The 16085-nt window shown below is 47.9% G+C and overlaps 1 protein-coding gene across 3 annotated transcripts in view; it reads right to left on the bottom strand.

Annotated features, from left to right (window-relative positions):
- Nucleotides 1-16085, bottom strand: part of LRP5 (LDL receptor related protein 5) — a 680976-nt gene that overhangs the window by 528999 nt on the left and 135892 nt on the right. The window lies entirely within an intron of this gene.

Raw genomic sequence — 16085 nt, 5'->3', positions numbered from 1 at the left:
GCCTTTACCACGACCTCTTCTATTACCCCTGCCGTAACCCTGGGTAGACTGTTGGTTGTTGTTCCACTGTGTACCCTGCCCCTGGGAATAGATAGATCCTCTCTGGGAATTTTGGCCGCGTGGGCGACGAAAATTACTATTCCCTCTCTGGTTAGGGGGTTTGTTGGTTAACTGGCCAAGGGATTTGAGTGTTTCGTATTCTTCCTTGGCATTCTTCAGTGCGTCTTCGACCGCCTTACCAAACAACAGATTGGTCTCCACCGGTTTGTCCAACAATGATGCCTGTGTTTCTGCCTTAAAACCAGACTGCCGTAACCACGCATGTCTTTTGATAACAGTGCCTTCCGCTATCAATCTGCCCTCGTTGTCCGCGGCGGCGAAGGTTGCTTTCAAAATGCAACCAGACACGGCTCTACCCTCTGCGGAAATCCGAGCTAACTGGCCCTTTAAAGGTTCAGGAGCAGAGGCTATGAGTGCCGCAACTTCTTCCCACTGATGGCAGTTGTAGCTGGCCAACAGGGTGGTGGAGTTTGCAATCCTTGCTTGATAGGCGGACGTTGAGGCTACTTTCCTGCCGAAACCGTATAGTTTTTTGCTCTCCTTGTCGGGAGGAGCTTCGGACGATGACAAGGGTGTTCCAGCCCTTTTACGAGTGTTGGTGACAACTAGGGAGTCTGGCTTCAGCTGTCCTCTTATATAGAGAGGATCAGACTGGGCCGCCCTGAAAAGTTTTTCAACCCTGGGATTGACTGCTCTGGTGAGGTTCGGGGTCACCAGGGACGGATCTATTCTCCGCTGAATGGACTTAAGGATAGGGATGGTCTGGGCAACAGGCCTCCTTTCTCCCACTAACTCTTCTGCGAAGTCCCTTTCCTCCTGGACACCGTGGGTGTCAATGTGGAAATGTTCTGCTGCGCATGCGAGAACCTCGTTTAGGAGGGGTTGGTTATCGACCGGGGAGTCGGTAACCGGGGCTTCGCTCTCTACCGGGGAATCTACTCTGTATGTTTCTGGGTCCTCCTCTTCTTCTTCTTCTTGGTCCTCATCATCCCCATAGTAGCCCGTCCCGGTTTGCTCTTCTATCATACCAAATTCTTGGTCCTCACAAAAGGAAGCCTCTCCTTGATACAGTGAGTATGGTCTTGCGTAAGGTTGCACCTCGAAGGGTTCTGACCTCATCGGAGTTTCAAACCGGGGCTTCTTACTCGGGGGGATAGGATCGGTAGAGCCTGAGGGTGTCGCCCCCTGTGGATCATACGAGAGGAAATGTTCTGGATTTTTATCATAAAAATCTGCCAAAGAAGACATTCTTGACATGACCCTATCTATGTCTTCACTGGACCACTTTTTGGAACTGGGGATGACCCTCTCAGCAAGTCTATGGGATTTTTCTTGAGTAGCTTTGCTGGTTTTAGACTTATCAGCAGACCTGGTTTTGTCTGTCTGTTTAGGGGGAGAGGTGTGTTTCACAGGTGTGGAAGAGTGCAAAGGTTGTTTCTTCTGCTGTTTTCCCTCCTCCCCGTGAGTGGAAAAATGTTTTCCCTGTCCTTTAGTGGCTCCGGAGGTTTTTGACGCCTGGCGTCGAGGATCGGGGGTGGTGTCCCTATCCTTCGAGCGTGGGGCCTCGCTGGTTTTAACTGCGGGCTCCGACTCCTGGAGCGCGGCCTGGGGGTGGAAGTCGTCTTCGTCTCCCGACGATCGAACGTCTGTTAGCCTAGGGAGCGAGGCACTCTTGGCAAAAGTGGATGATTACCTGGAGTCATGCAGCGATCTTGATCGAGAGGGCCCAGAGGACACCGAATCGGACCGTTCTGTTTGTGCCTCTTTCCGAGAACTCGACGTTGTCGAGTCTCGGTTGGACTTAGTGTGTTTAGTGTGTGTAGTATGTGAAGCGCTTGTGTCGCCGGGGGTCTTCCCCATAGCCACCCTGCCGGACGACCTTCCGAGGTCGGGGACCTGCGCTCTGCTGTCTTTCGACGCCGTAATGCCCTCGCCGTCCGAAAGTACGGCGTTGCTGCCGTCGCTGAAGACGGCCTCCGCTGCCATGGCCGCCTGCCTGGCGTGGTGGGCCCAACGCTTCGTCGAACGGTCCTTAAGTGTTTTAGGTTTAAACCTACTACACGCTCTGCAGTTCGCTTCGGGGTGGTCCCTCGGCAAGCAGAGATTGCACGTGGCGTGCCTGTCGACCCAAGGGTATTTGCGATTGCACTTGGGGCAGAATTGAAAAGGGGTACCCTCCATACGCACCTTGAGGCAGCGGGCTGTTAAGTGTAGGAAATGTATAAGGTGTACCTATATACCAAGAGTGTAGAGTATTTACCACCCCCCACTCTCCCTACTTGCAGGGCCGAGGCCAGGGGCCTTCCAAGGCCCGGGCCGAGGCCAGCGGCCTTCCGAGGCCCAAATCCGTCGTGCAGCAGCCGACGGTCGATTTCTTCTCCAGCCGGCGTCGAGTGTCGAAGTTCGACGTTGGGGTGGGGAAGGATGACAATAGATTATAATTTTAAAATTTTAGCAAAAGTATGGCTAAGGCCAGGGGACTCCGCAAAATGCTTCCGACCAGTATGGCAGAAAAAAACAATCCGAGGATCCTAGACGCGTGAGGGATCTTGGGTACAGTGGACGTCACACTAGGGATAGTATTACTGGCACGCCCTGTGTCGATGCCCATTTTCAGGTTTCGAAAAACAAACTGTAATACTCCGCAGCTTCCACTAGATGTCGGCCTATGCACAGCATGTGATCTAAGCAGATTCCACAAGCCTTAGAAATATGACAATGCATTACTTACCGTAAAAGCATTTCTGATGGTTGTATCTGCTTAGATTCACATGCTGTGCATAGGTCCGACATCCAGTGGTCACTGCGGAGTATTGCATTTTGTTTTTCGTAGTCGAAAAAGGGGACGTCGACAAGGCGTGTCTGTAACACTATCCCTATAGTGACGTGCGTTGTACCCACAATCCCTCACACGTCGAGGTCCCTCCGTTTATATTTTTCTGCCCTGAGGGAGCCTTCTAGACGTGAGTGAGTACAGAAGAGAGATATAAAAGGAAGTCTATGTTCCTTCCATCCGAGCAGGGAGGAAGGGTGGGCGCATGTGAATCTAAGCAGATACAACCATCAGAAATGCTTTTACGGTAAGTAATGCATTGTCTTCGGATGTTTGTTAATCTGCTTAGAATCACATGCTGTGCATAGACTAGTGAGCAGTACCCAGAGTTGGCGGTGGGTTATGAGAAGGAACAGTAGAGAAAAGATGTCTTAATACTGCCTGTCCCACCTGGGAGTCAGATCTTGAGTGTGCATCTAGACAGTAGTGTTTTGTAAAGGTGTGCACAGAACTCCAGGTAGCCGCTTTGCAGATGGACTCAAGAGGAACATTTGCAATGAATGCTATGGATGCCCCAGTGCCTCGAGTGGAATGTGCTCTTGGCTTGAAGGGTAGTTCTCTCTTAGCAAGAGAGAAACAGAGAGTGATGCATTGTACAATCCATCTAGATATAGTGGACTTAGAGACTGCATCTCCTTCTCTTCCTGCTGCCACCGAGACAAAGAACTGATTAGTCTTTCTCAGTGATCTGGTTCTTTCCATGTAGAACATGACAGCTCTGCGTACATCTAGTGTATGCAGACTGTTTTCTCCCAAGTTGGAAGGGTTTTGAAAGAACGTTGGTAGTTCTATAGATTGGTTTACATGAAATTTAGAGATTAATTTTGGTGCAAACCTTGGGTGTGTGCGAAGAACCACCTTATCCTTGTGAACTGATACGAAGGGGTCTAATACAGAAAGAGCCTGTAGTTCACTTACTCTCCTAATGGAGGTGATAGCTATTAGGAAAGCAGTCTTAAGAGTGAGGTATTTAAGAGTTGTCTTGTGCATGGGTTCGAAAGGAGTGCCCATGAGTCTAGAAAGTACCACGTTTAAGTCCCATCCGGGAGCTGGGCTAGCTATCGGGGGGTGTATTCTCTTTACCCCTTCCATGAAGGCCTTTATAACTGGTATCTTCCACCACGACACTTTAAGTTGGGAAGTGGTGTATGCAGAAAGTGCCGCTAGGTGGACTTTAATGGAATTAAACACTAGACCTGAATCCAGTAAACGGGTCAAGTACAGAATAATGTTAGTGGCAGAGCAGTCAACCGGGTTGATGTTCTTACTTCTACACCAGATGACAAATCTTTTCCACTTGCTAGAATAGCAGTGGCGAGTATTAGGTTTTCTGGCTTCCCTGAGGATGTCCATACATCTCTGAGGGAGATGTAAATGTCCAAATTCTATGATCTCAGGAGCCAGGCTGCTAAGTTCATGGTCTGAGGGCATGGATGCAGTGTCCTGCCCTTGTCTTGTGACAGCATGTTGTACGGGCAAGGAAGTTTCATTGGGGGAGATAGAGACATCTCCATCAAGTGAGCGAACCATGGCTGCCGGGCCCACATTGGGGCCACTAGTATCATGGTCACCTGCTCTTGGTGCATCTTGTGCACCACCTTGTTGAGGAGGGGAGTCGGGGGAAAGGCGTAAACAAATTTCCCTGACCATTGAATCAACAGACCGTTCCCCTTGGACTGGTTCTGGGGTACCTGGAGGCGTAACTTTGGCATTGTGAGTTCTCCAGGGTTGCGAACAGGTCTATTTCCGGGAAACCCCATTGCGTGAAGACGTTTAAGACGATGTCTTCTTGCAATTGCCATTCGTACTCTTTGGGTAGGGGGAAGTCTCTGCTGAGTTTGTCTGCTAGCAGATTGAGTTCCCCTGGTACATGTTGTGATAGTAGGAACATGTTGTGTTTGAGAGCCCACTTCCATATATTCTGGGACAGCTTGGATAGTCCTGGAGAGTGAGTGCCCCCTTGCTTGTTGAGATAGTACATGGCTGTGGTGCTGTCTGTGAGGACCATCACTGTCTTTCCTTGTAAGTGTTCCTGAAAGGCTTTCAGTGCTTTGAACACTGCTAATAGTTCCAGCAGGTTTATATGTTTGGATGCTAAGCTCGGAGTCCACACTCCGTGAGCAGTCGGATGGGATAGGTGAGCCCCCCATCCTGTAAGGGATGCGTCTGTGGTTAGAGTGGCTTCCACTGCGGGTGTGGCAAAAGTTTTCCCTAATAACAGGTTTTCCTTTGTCCACCACCGTAACGAGAGAACCAAGGCCTGCGAGACCACCACTAGATCGTCCCATTGTCCGCTGGCCTGACACCACTGGCTGTAGAGCCACTCTTGCATTGGGCGCAGGCGCGCGTGAGGTACCAAATAAATACATGACGCCATCATCCCTAGCATACGCATTGCTTTGCGTACCGTAACCTCTCAACCTGCCACATAATGGGGGGATCTGAAACAGCATGTTTTGGACCCTCTCGTTGGAGGGGAAGACAAGGCCGTCCTTTGTTCGAATTAGAGCCCCTAGGAATTGTTTGATTTGGCTGGGGTCTAAGCTGGACTTCTTTTCGTTGATGGAGAAGCCCAGTTGGGACAAAAGGTCTACGGTCCTTTGGGTATTGGAGAAGCATGTTTCGTAAGAATCCCCTGTTATGAGCCAGTCGTCGAGGTACGGGTAAACCGGGATGGATAATCTGCGCAGGTGGGCCGCTGCCACTGCCAGTACTTTCGTGAATACCCTTGGTGCAGATGCTATCCCGAAGGGTAGTACTCTGAACTGGTAGTGTTTGTTCTCTATCTTGAACCTGAGGTATTTTCTGTGCGCTGGCAACATTAAAATATGAAAGTATGCATCTTTCATGTTTAGTGTTGTCATGTAATCCCCCTGTGATAACAGTGGGATTACATCCTGCAAGGTTACCATACAAAACTTTTGGGGTTTGACAAAATTGTTCGCTGGACGCAGATCTAATACAGGGCGCATGGTTAAATCCTTTTTGGGTACAAGGAAGTACACTGAATAAATACCTTCTGTTACCTGCGATAGGGGGACAGCCTCTATAGCTTCTTTTTTCAGTAACTCTTCTACTTCTTGAAGAAGAATAGTGAGGTGTTCCGGTGTCTTGCGCCTGTTCCGTGGGGGTCTGTATTTTGGGGAACCGTTGAATTCGATGCAGTATCCGTGGGCTATGGTGGATAATACCCAGCGGTCTGACGTTATTCCCTCCCATGCTGAAAGGAACGATGTTAGCCGGCCCCGACCGGTGATGCATGGGAGGGGACCCTAATCTTTGGGTCATTTGTTGGTATTGGGTGTGGGGCCTTTTGGACTGGAGCCGCGCCCTCTTCCTTTGCCACGACGTTGGCCTCTCTGACTGAACTGGGTGCTTTGGTTAGAGGGCCAGTTGGTAGCAGAGTAAAATTGTTGTTGGCTTTGCTGCTGGCGTTGGCCACGAAATGAGCGTCTATTGCCATAGCTGCGTCTGTTAGGTGGCCTAGAAATTTGGTCAAGAGTCTTGATGGTATCAAACTCCTTCTTCGCATGTTCTAGGGCCTCATCAACTGCTTTTCCAAACAGATGTGTTTGCTCTATGGGCTTATTTATTAGGGAAGCCTGGGTTTCTGGCTTAAATCCCGAATTGCGCAGCCAGACATGGCGTTTGAGAAGTATTCCCTGAACCAGGGAACGTCCAGCTGTCTCTGCGGCATCCAAGGAGTTCTTTACGATGCCCTGGTTTACAAGAGTTCCCTCTGATATAGTAGCCAACAGGCGTGAACGCAGGGGTTCAGGTGCATCCTCTGCTTCGCTGCGCAGCTTGCTCCACTGTGCATCTGCGTAGCTAGCTAATAGGGAATTGTTATTCGCAATCCTAGTTGAGAAGGCGGCGGAGGTCGTGATTCTCTTCCCAAGTGCATAGAGCTTCTTGCCCTCTTTGTCAGGTGGTGCCTCACTAGTAGATAGTGGTACCCCCGCTCTCTTTCTTGCGTTAGTAACTACCAGAGAGTCCGGAATAGAATGTCCCCTGATGTACAGAGGGTCCGAAGGCGAAGGGCTGAAGAGCTTTTCTATCCGAGGGTTGACCCCTCTGACTAAGGCCGGATTGGAAAGGGAAGGAGTTATTCTTCTCCTTATAGAAGCCAGGAGTGGAATGGACTGACTGACCGGGGCTTTTTCTTTGATAACTTTTTCTACAAAGTCTATGTCCGGAAGAGTTTCCCCTGTGTCTATTTCAAAATGCGCTGCTGCCTTGCGCAATAGTGCATTAAGTGAAGGCTGGTCATCTATGGGGGAGGTGTTCCCAATAGGTGAGTCCTTGGGAGGAGAAGGGTGAAAGACATCAGGGTCTGAGTGCACTGATGGGGATTGCCAAGGCTGCACTGATGGGGAGTGCCAGGGCTGTGAGGTAGCTGTATCTTCCTCAAAAGCTCCTGCGCTAGTGTAAGGGTCTTCCTCAAACCTCTCCTCCTCATGTTCTTCCTCTCCACCTAAACACTCCTCATCTTCCTGGAGGTATTGCTCCTCTTCAGTGAGGTCATATGCATCTGTAGAAGGGGGAAACAGCCTAGGAATCTTGACCCTAGGGTCATCCTGGGTCCATTCCCTTGGTCTTTTGGGTGTGGGTGGGTTTTGGCTACCCAAAAACCTCTCCATCTTTTCCATACAAGAATGGAGTCTTTCCATGGTCTCATGGGGAACCCCTGAATAGTCTAGAGGGGGGAAATCAGTGTTATCACCTTCAAAACGCTTCGAACGCTCCCACAACGTCGACGAAAGGTTTCCGTCGCCCTCAGAAAAGCCCTCCGGTAGTTCAGAAGTGCCTTTAGATGAATGGGGCAGTTCCTGTCTACTTTGTGCTTTTTCGACGTTTCTATTTCCTTGGGTGCAGTATTCGACATCTGTTTCGTCGTCCGCTTACGTTTATCCTCGGAAACAATTCTCGCCAGACTCTCGACGACGAGTTCGTCAGTCGAGGGTTCTGGAGTCGGCGTTGCCTGCGCTGCGCGTTGTTTTTCGACGGCCGCTCTATGGAGCGTTACGTCGGATGTTTTTGAGGTAGCGCCCGTGTTAGATGAAAGCCCAATCGCTGGTCGCGGCTGCGTTTGCGGGTGGGGCTTGAGACCCTTGCGGTCTGAGGTCGACGCCGGAGTGCCCTGCGTCCCCTTCGGCGCTGGTGGATCCTTCGTCCTCGACGAAGAAGAGCTGTGGGTTGTGTGCTTAGGCCTATGGGGTCTGTGTGCGTCCTTGTCGCCGGGGTGTTCATCCCCATAAGCAGGGCGTGAGCCGAGCCCGTCGGGGCCGGGGACGGACGTCGAGGAGCGCGAGCGCTCCTTCTGGGGGTTAATGACTTCCGTAACGGACGTCGAGTTATCACCCTCCTCGTCACTTTCTGTAACAGCGGCAGCGGGTGAGGAAACGGACTTCGACATAGCGTAGTCCGCCCACCTTTTAACTTTCCGTTCTTTAAGTGTTCTTGGTTTCAAGAGCTTACAGGCCGCACAGCTGTCCTCTTTATGATCGAGGGGCAAGCAACGATTACAGAGCTTGTGTTTGTCCTTCCAAGTGTATTTGCCCCTACAGCGTGGGCAAAACTTAAAAGGTGTCCTCTCCATAGCTGAGGCAATAAAAACTGGTGATAACAACCCCAAGGGAAAGATAGGGGAGAAAGAAAGACATTCTCGACGAGAAGAAAAAAGTTCGAACCCCCACTCTCCCTACTGTATGTTGGCCGGCGAGGCCTGGCCACGTGTTCGGCAGCGCCGAGGGATCTCCTCCGTCTCTTCCCCTCCGTCGAAAACTTGCACGGCGGAGAAACAGCTTCACAGCTAACGTCGAGGGGAGGGATCTTTACAATAAGTATATATTAAGGACCGAGGTCCGTAGTAATTGTTTTGCAATGTCTCTCTAGGAGCTCCGCGTAAGGCGACCATAAGCTGGGCGGAAAAAAACAATCTGAGGGACCTCGACGCGTGAGGGATTGTGGGTACAACGCACGTCACTATAGGGATAGTGTTACAGACACGCCTTGTCGACGTCCCCTTTTTCGACTACGAAAAACAAAATGCAATACTCCGCAGTGACCACTGGATGTCGGACCTATGCACAGCATGTGATTCTAAGCAGATTAACAAACATCAGAAATATATATATATATATATATATATTATACACACACACACACACACACACACACACACACACACAGGAGGGGGTAATAGAAAATGTTCCTGTGCAGCATGGGAGAGCTAGTGTAAGGTGTAAAGTAGAATGGTGAGCAGGTTAGTGATCGGTGCAAACAATCAAGGTACACATATGAAAGTACAGTCAATCAAGGAGTGATGCACATGCAGCAGCAATCAAGGAGTAGTAAAGAAGAAACAGTCACAGAGCAATAAATATGGAGAGGGTAGGCTCAAAACGAGTGAGGCGATGGTGAGGAGATTGATGCAGGAAGGTAAGGGAGCAGTCTAAGTGAACAAGCAACGTGTTATTAAGATACATTGCTCTACAAGGTAAGGACTATAACACATCTACAGTCGTTCACCGATCTACTCTGTTACATCCTTGTAACTCTCCTGGTGACTGAACCCTTCTGTTTATCTGGGTTTTACCTGCAATTACCCGCAGCACCTCAAACAAGTAGGGTGTCATGTGTTACTGGGTTCAGAGCGAGTGGCTGACCTAGGGGTGGCGACCCTGGAGGAAGGAGGGCAATGATCAGGTAACCTGTGGCGCAAATTTGACACACAGTACGTTGCCCGTTTGTCCACCAGCTCAACCTGCACTGCCTCCTTGGACTGCTTGCTCGACCTTGGCATGTATAGACTGCGACTGCACTCAAACCAATTTGAATCCAGCACATCTACTCCCTGACCTTTGCACCTACTTGTAGACGAATCACGTCCCTCGATTTACTTCACCCCACCGACTTAACCATGTTTATTCCACCATATATGCAGACTGCCTGCATTCGAACTGTGCTATTGCACTCCGATGTATTGCTGCACACACACTGCTCTTTAATTACTGCACCTCATTGATTGGATTAAAGTTTCACAAATGACCTTTGCAGCCACAGACTGTTGTCGCGCTCGTGTATCACATACCAATCCTTGATTGAAGCACTTCATAGCTTCATAGCACTCTTAAACTGACTGCCATCACATTCAGTGCGTTTCTGCTTCCATGTAAGTTTCTTGCACGCTTAGATGTATTCCTGCGTCTGATACACGGATCCCTGATTGCACTTGCAGACGGAGTTTGCTATTGCCCTTGTAGATTGTCCATAGGATGTACCGGGAAACGCATGCACAGACTGCACTCCGATGGAGTTTGTGGCCGAACTCGCATCATTTGGCTTCTATAGACTTACTGCATTCATACACAGCTTTTGCCAAAGATTGTTGTTTTACATGTAGTTGCACTCCGACTGATTTTACTACTGCACTCATCATTTTGCTCCATCAACTGAGTTGTACCCATGCACTTACTGCATACATTCATTATTCATTCTATAGACTGTTACTGCATCCATATACTGACATCTATCACATATACGCCCCTCCCCACAATTCCTGCATACCTTGTCAAAGCTCCTGGACTGTTACATCAGATACCTTGTTGGTGATCGTAGCTGTTCCACCTCATATTCCTCCTAACAGTTGCACACTTAAGACTATTGGTTGTATTCAATATACTGAGCGCTGCTGACTAACGCATTTAAGCATAGACCAACACATTTAAATCACAGCGCTTATGCCCATACCAGGCTGGAATACCACCTATAGCACATGCCGGGTTCTCTAGTTGCTAAGGTGACCTTTCAGAAAACCCATACCCACCTGTGGAACAGTCTCACAAACAGGGTAGAACACATGATAAAGGAACATGAAGACAGCTGGACTTAAGCAGGAGAGAGGCTGAATAAGTGAGAGGAACAGAGACCATATAAGCGGACCATTTATCTCCAAGTGAAACATGCTGAGAAAGCCATGGCTAGCCTCGAGCAGGTACAAAGCCTTTGTCTAAGCAGCCACAGGGAAGGAAGAACCTGAAAAAGTGAATACATGTCTACCTCCGACACTCTTCAAAGCCAAACACTTAGCTTGAGCCGAGAACACAACTAAACCCTAGCAGACCAGCACTACACAAACCAAAGGTGTCAGCTACATGCCTACTGAATTACTACAAATCATTTCCGATCTCACCAGAGGCGTTGCTGGGTGATGCTGGGGGGCGGGGTTGGGGGGGTGGGAGGGGTCTATAGCCCTGGGTATTTTGGTTGTAGCCCTGGATAAAAGCTCAGGGATTACAACCAAAAGGGTAGCTAGCCGCAAGTCCAGACATTAGCTTAGCCCCAGATCTTTTCCAGACCTTGCAACACTCCTGGATCTCACCATTCATGACAAATGATGCCAGCATATATACCAACACTGTCTTCCTGGCATCAATCTCAATCCTAAAAGAAACCTTCTTAGCCTCCTAGAGGACTAATGCAACACTCGAGGCAATTATCAGCACTACCCCCTATATAAATTATATCTCGAAAGAAGCCGCCCCTGACCCGAGAGGAAAGAGCAAGGACAGAACCAACAGTCTCCTAATCAAAACCTGCACCATATTCAAACACCACAGATATTAACATCTGCTCATCAATGGAAAAACAGACTATCATTAAAATGAGGCTAACAGACTATCACTCTGCTATATTTCACAAGGCTAAAGGCTATCTTGTTGGACTATAAAATCAGATTTGTTAATCAAAACCTGCAAGAGAGGAGGATGCGTTTCATAAGGGAGGGAATTGGAATTAATTGAGCTGGCAGAAGCTCTTGGGTGTCAGGATTCACCTCTGACCAGGAGTCACTCCTTGTGGCACAGGAGCTATCTAAGTCCAGTCTCATGAATGTAGTTCTCCAAACCGTGGAATGCACATGCCTTGAGCACCCCTTTCTATTGCTGTGTTATTCTCCACTGCTGACTGTTCGTTAAATCCTGTCTCTTACCATAGTTCTTTACATCTATTCACTTTTTACTTTCCCTTTTATTTCTTTTGCGTCAGTTCATCAGTCTTGCTGCTCTCTCATGTGGTCTTTACCTATCTTTGCTGCTATTGTCATAACTCTACCACTGCATTAATCTTGGTTACAGCCTTTCTTTTTCTATGATGCATAATTGATCACTCTTCCTCTGCTGCTACAATACCAGGAGAACATATGTAGCATGCAACAAATCTAAATTCCAAAGTGTTGCAACTATAAAGCTTTGAGTACAATATATATGGCTATTCATTCTTTACATGTTTTATAGGAGGTTTACTAAGGAACTTTTATAATAATAATGGTAATCATTTAGCATTTATTTAGCGCTACAAACCCTCAGGTTTCTGAGCGCTTATTACCCACGATGTGTGGTGCTCATTTATCGACCTCGCAAGGATGAAAGGCTGAGTTTGGCCCTGCCGGGATTCGTACCTGCGTCAGCAGGCTCTGCACAGATGTCAAAGCGAGAGCTCTACTCGCTGTGCTATCGAACCGGCTAGCTTTCATGTACATTTCGAGACACCAAGTTAATATGTATGTGGCACCATTTGGCTTGAGGAGCCAAAAGGAGCTCCTGGTAACTGTTGATTTGATTTATAAAGCGCAAAAAACCAGGCCCAGGGGCAACCGGGCGCATACTCTTAAACATGTTACAAAAAGCAGTAGTTACAGAAGTTACAAAAATATACAGCATATATACATGTACATACTCTTAAACATGTTACAAAAAGCAGTAGTCAAGCTACAGATGTCAAGCTAACCAGGCTCTTCTAGGCCCTGCTCTTCAGGACCTAAATACCTCCCAGCAATTTTCAATCCCTAATACACGGACTCAATAGGAGCAAATGTATCACCCTAGACACCGCCCCAAACTGTGAATCCATGTCCCTAGGTCACAAACAGGTTATATTATGTTGATTTATATTGTGCACCGCTGCCATTTGATTGGTCTCTAGGAGCTCATGTGGCTAAAAGCCAGAAAGGATAAAAGGGCTATAAACAGCAGGAAAAAAAAAAACTGGCGAGTTGGGAGCATGTTTGGGAATGTGGCAGGTACAAGGAAGTGAGCGTTGTGACATGGCAATGTAAAAGAGCACGCGAGTATGCGAATGACTGGCAGAGTGAGAGGTGTCAGAGGGCAAGTTGTGACAGAATTGATGAGTGTGAGGGGTGCTGGTGAGTGGGGTGTGTGGGATTCGAGAACATGAATATTTTCACCATTACAACTGATAATGATCAATGAAGTTATTAAATAGGCATGCCCATTCAACCAAATAAGAGAGCACAATAAAACACTTATGTCAAACTAGGGGCATCTGGGACTCTTACTATTCAATTGATACAAAAGGTGTAATTAATAACAACCTGGCTCTCTTGTAGTCTGACACACTGCCTCTTTCTTGCAGCCTACCAATCTTACACTCTCCAGTCAATATAAAATGGACCACAAAAATACAGCAATAAATACAAAGTTGTGCTGCACAATTAGCTTTTTTTTATGCTGTAAAATGTACAATTTAATGCTTCAATATCCTGGAGGGTCTGCGTTTTGCACTACTCTTTTGGGAGTTCTTGGATTGCTGTCGCCCTTGAGTGACTTCCAGGTACTAAACAAATAAGGAAGCATTCCCATCTGCTCCTATATACGTATCATTATAAGGCGTGCAGTGAACAGCCCGTCCAGATTTAGAATTCCAGTGAGTAGAACATACGTATATCTTTGTGATTAATGGTAATGCCAACCATCCAACATTCATTCTACTTGGTTATGCAGTGAAGCATGGTCAACCTCCCATCTCACTTTCACCATTTATAAGTTAAGATTGGCTCATTCTTCTCATCACACTTATCTAAGACTTACTCCAGCTATACTTGTGTTATTTGTGAAAAGGCCTATACCCAGACAATGAAACCTGCCTACTCGGGCCCTGGGGCCATTGCCATGAGCTACAAGGGGGTGATCATGGTTGGGATCCCCAGAGTTTCCCTCTCCATATTACAGAGTACCTCTCCCCAAAGCTCAAACCAGCTTCTCTCGTACTAATGCTGCTCCTACCCCTGATCCACTGTAATTATTATATGGCGATCATGAGGTCAGGCCCGGGAAACCCATGCAGAGTTTAAGTGGGTGCCAGGATGGACCGTGGATAGTGGGCAGAACTAGTTAATACCACTGGGAACCCTTTTTGTCTGGACATGTACTTGCACACAGCAGACACTGAGCGGAGTAGAAGGTGAGCACTCACTGCTGTGGCCCAGCACGCGTTCGCTGCTGTGGGTCAAGGTACCAGCAAGGGTAGTATTACAGAGCAGCAAACCCCTAACCACAGGCTAACAGAGATGCGTATTGGATGCAGGACTGCCACACGACTTCAAGATGGCTGCACAGCCATTTGAAGCCTTGAAGTCACATGTAGCCTACTTGGAGATCAAGGCCAACCAGAGGAACTGAAAGACTGCTTCACATGGCAGAGCCAATGCAAAACATTGTTGGATGACTAGGATTTAACAGATGTACAAAGGTCTGGTGCAAACCAGACCCTGTGAAAGGGCATCATTGGTTCCCAGAGATCAGAGCAGTGCAACCAAGCTGAGAAGTCACAGAAACAGAGGGAGCAAAGCAAGGTGGGAAACCAGAGAGAGCTAGGACAGTGGCGAAGCCCAGGAGAGATGACCAAGCTGACCGATCCAAGAGTGAAGACAGCCAAGATTAGCATGACAGTTAACCAAGTGGAGGTCCCAGAAGGTTGTGGGACCTGGGAGAAAGATTGAAGAGCTGAAAGGCTCAAGAGGCCCAAGAGAGTGATTAGGCCTGGTAGAGGTGTAAGGGAGGTACTACGAAATAAGCAATGGTTGGATCTGCCTGTAATTACTTGTCTGCTCAAGGATAGCTAGATTAGGAGGTAAAACTAGAAGCAAATGAAGGTAATATAAAAATAGAATACGGTGGTTTTGCCATAAATAGTCTTTTCATGGAAAATATTGCTCACAGTGTTTTTGCCATAACCTCGTGTGATGCATGTACTTTGGGTGTTCAGATTAAACAAAAGCCTCTGTTAAACTGAGGGTGAGGGGGCGTCAGGTGATGGAATTACAGCGTCTACAGTTGCAAGATGGCCATTAGCTGGCACCACGGGAGGAGTTATCTTTAATGTTCCCATTTCCACTGACAGAACCTTGACGTCCCGCTGCTGTGCATAGCCATCAGTTATGTTGTTGCAGAAAATTGGGGGGGGGAGCAGAGGGGATGGCAAAACACATTGCGAACATTGGCTGAGAATGGAAAGTGCGGCATTGTATATGGCGGGATAGGGAATGTGTGCATTCAGGTGCAGGGGCAAAACAAAACAATGAAAAATAATCATTATAATCAACAGATAGGCACTGAAAATCTGCCTTTTTCAGTGCCAGCTTACTGCTTAGAGTGCATTATGAGCAATGGGTAGGCATGGACAAGTAGGAGAGAGCATGAGCAAAATGGTGCCTCGGGAGCAGTGGCACTGTTAAAAGCTGCATTATGAGCCGTGGACAAGCATGAAAACGATTACCTTATAAAGCCGGGCTATAGTGGAAATCGCTCTACAAAGAACAAAGGATGAAAGAAATCTGCATTAGGAGTTGCATAAGAACATGGAAAAAGGCTACATTATAAGCAGGGTCGGACAACAGAAAAGGCTGCATTTTCTGAAATGGGCAGATAACGATACAGGCTGCATTAAAAGCAGTGTGAAGTTTGGAAAGTCTGTTACATGGAAAGTTTGCAAGGACGGTAAAAAGACCAGCATTATCAGCAGCTGGCACACTCCGAAAATAACAGCATTGTGGGCACCTGGGAAACAGCAAAAAGATGCACTGAGCAACGGCCAAGCCTACAAAAAAGCTGCTTTATTAACACACGGCAAGCAATGATGAAAGCCGCCTTATAAGCAATGGCTAAGCATAGGAATAAGCAATTATGAGAAGCAGAGAAAGAGGAGGGCAAGCAGCGTTATGAGCAGAGGTCAAGCAGTGAAAAAGATTGCACTAAGAGTAGGAAGCACTGACGACAGCTACTTTGAGGTACATGGTATATGCATATTGAAAATAACTGCCTTATAAGCCGCAGGAGAGCATGGGCAAAAGTCGCATCGTCACCAAAAAGGTCAACACGTCATGCAGAAAAAG

Source organism: Ambystoma mexicanum, chromosome 11 (genome assembly GCF_040938575.1).
Source record: "Ambystoma mexicanum isolate Mex_15411 chromosome 11, UKY_AmexF1_1, whole genome shotgun sequence".
In the NCBI taxonomy this organism is placed as follows: Eukaryota; Metazoa; Chordata; class Amphibia; order Caudata; family Ambystomatidae; genus Ambystoma; species Ambystoma mexicanum.
Note: the sequence above shows the minus strand (reverse complement) of the source record. Positions and strands in the feature narration are given on the sequence as shown.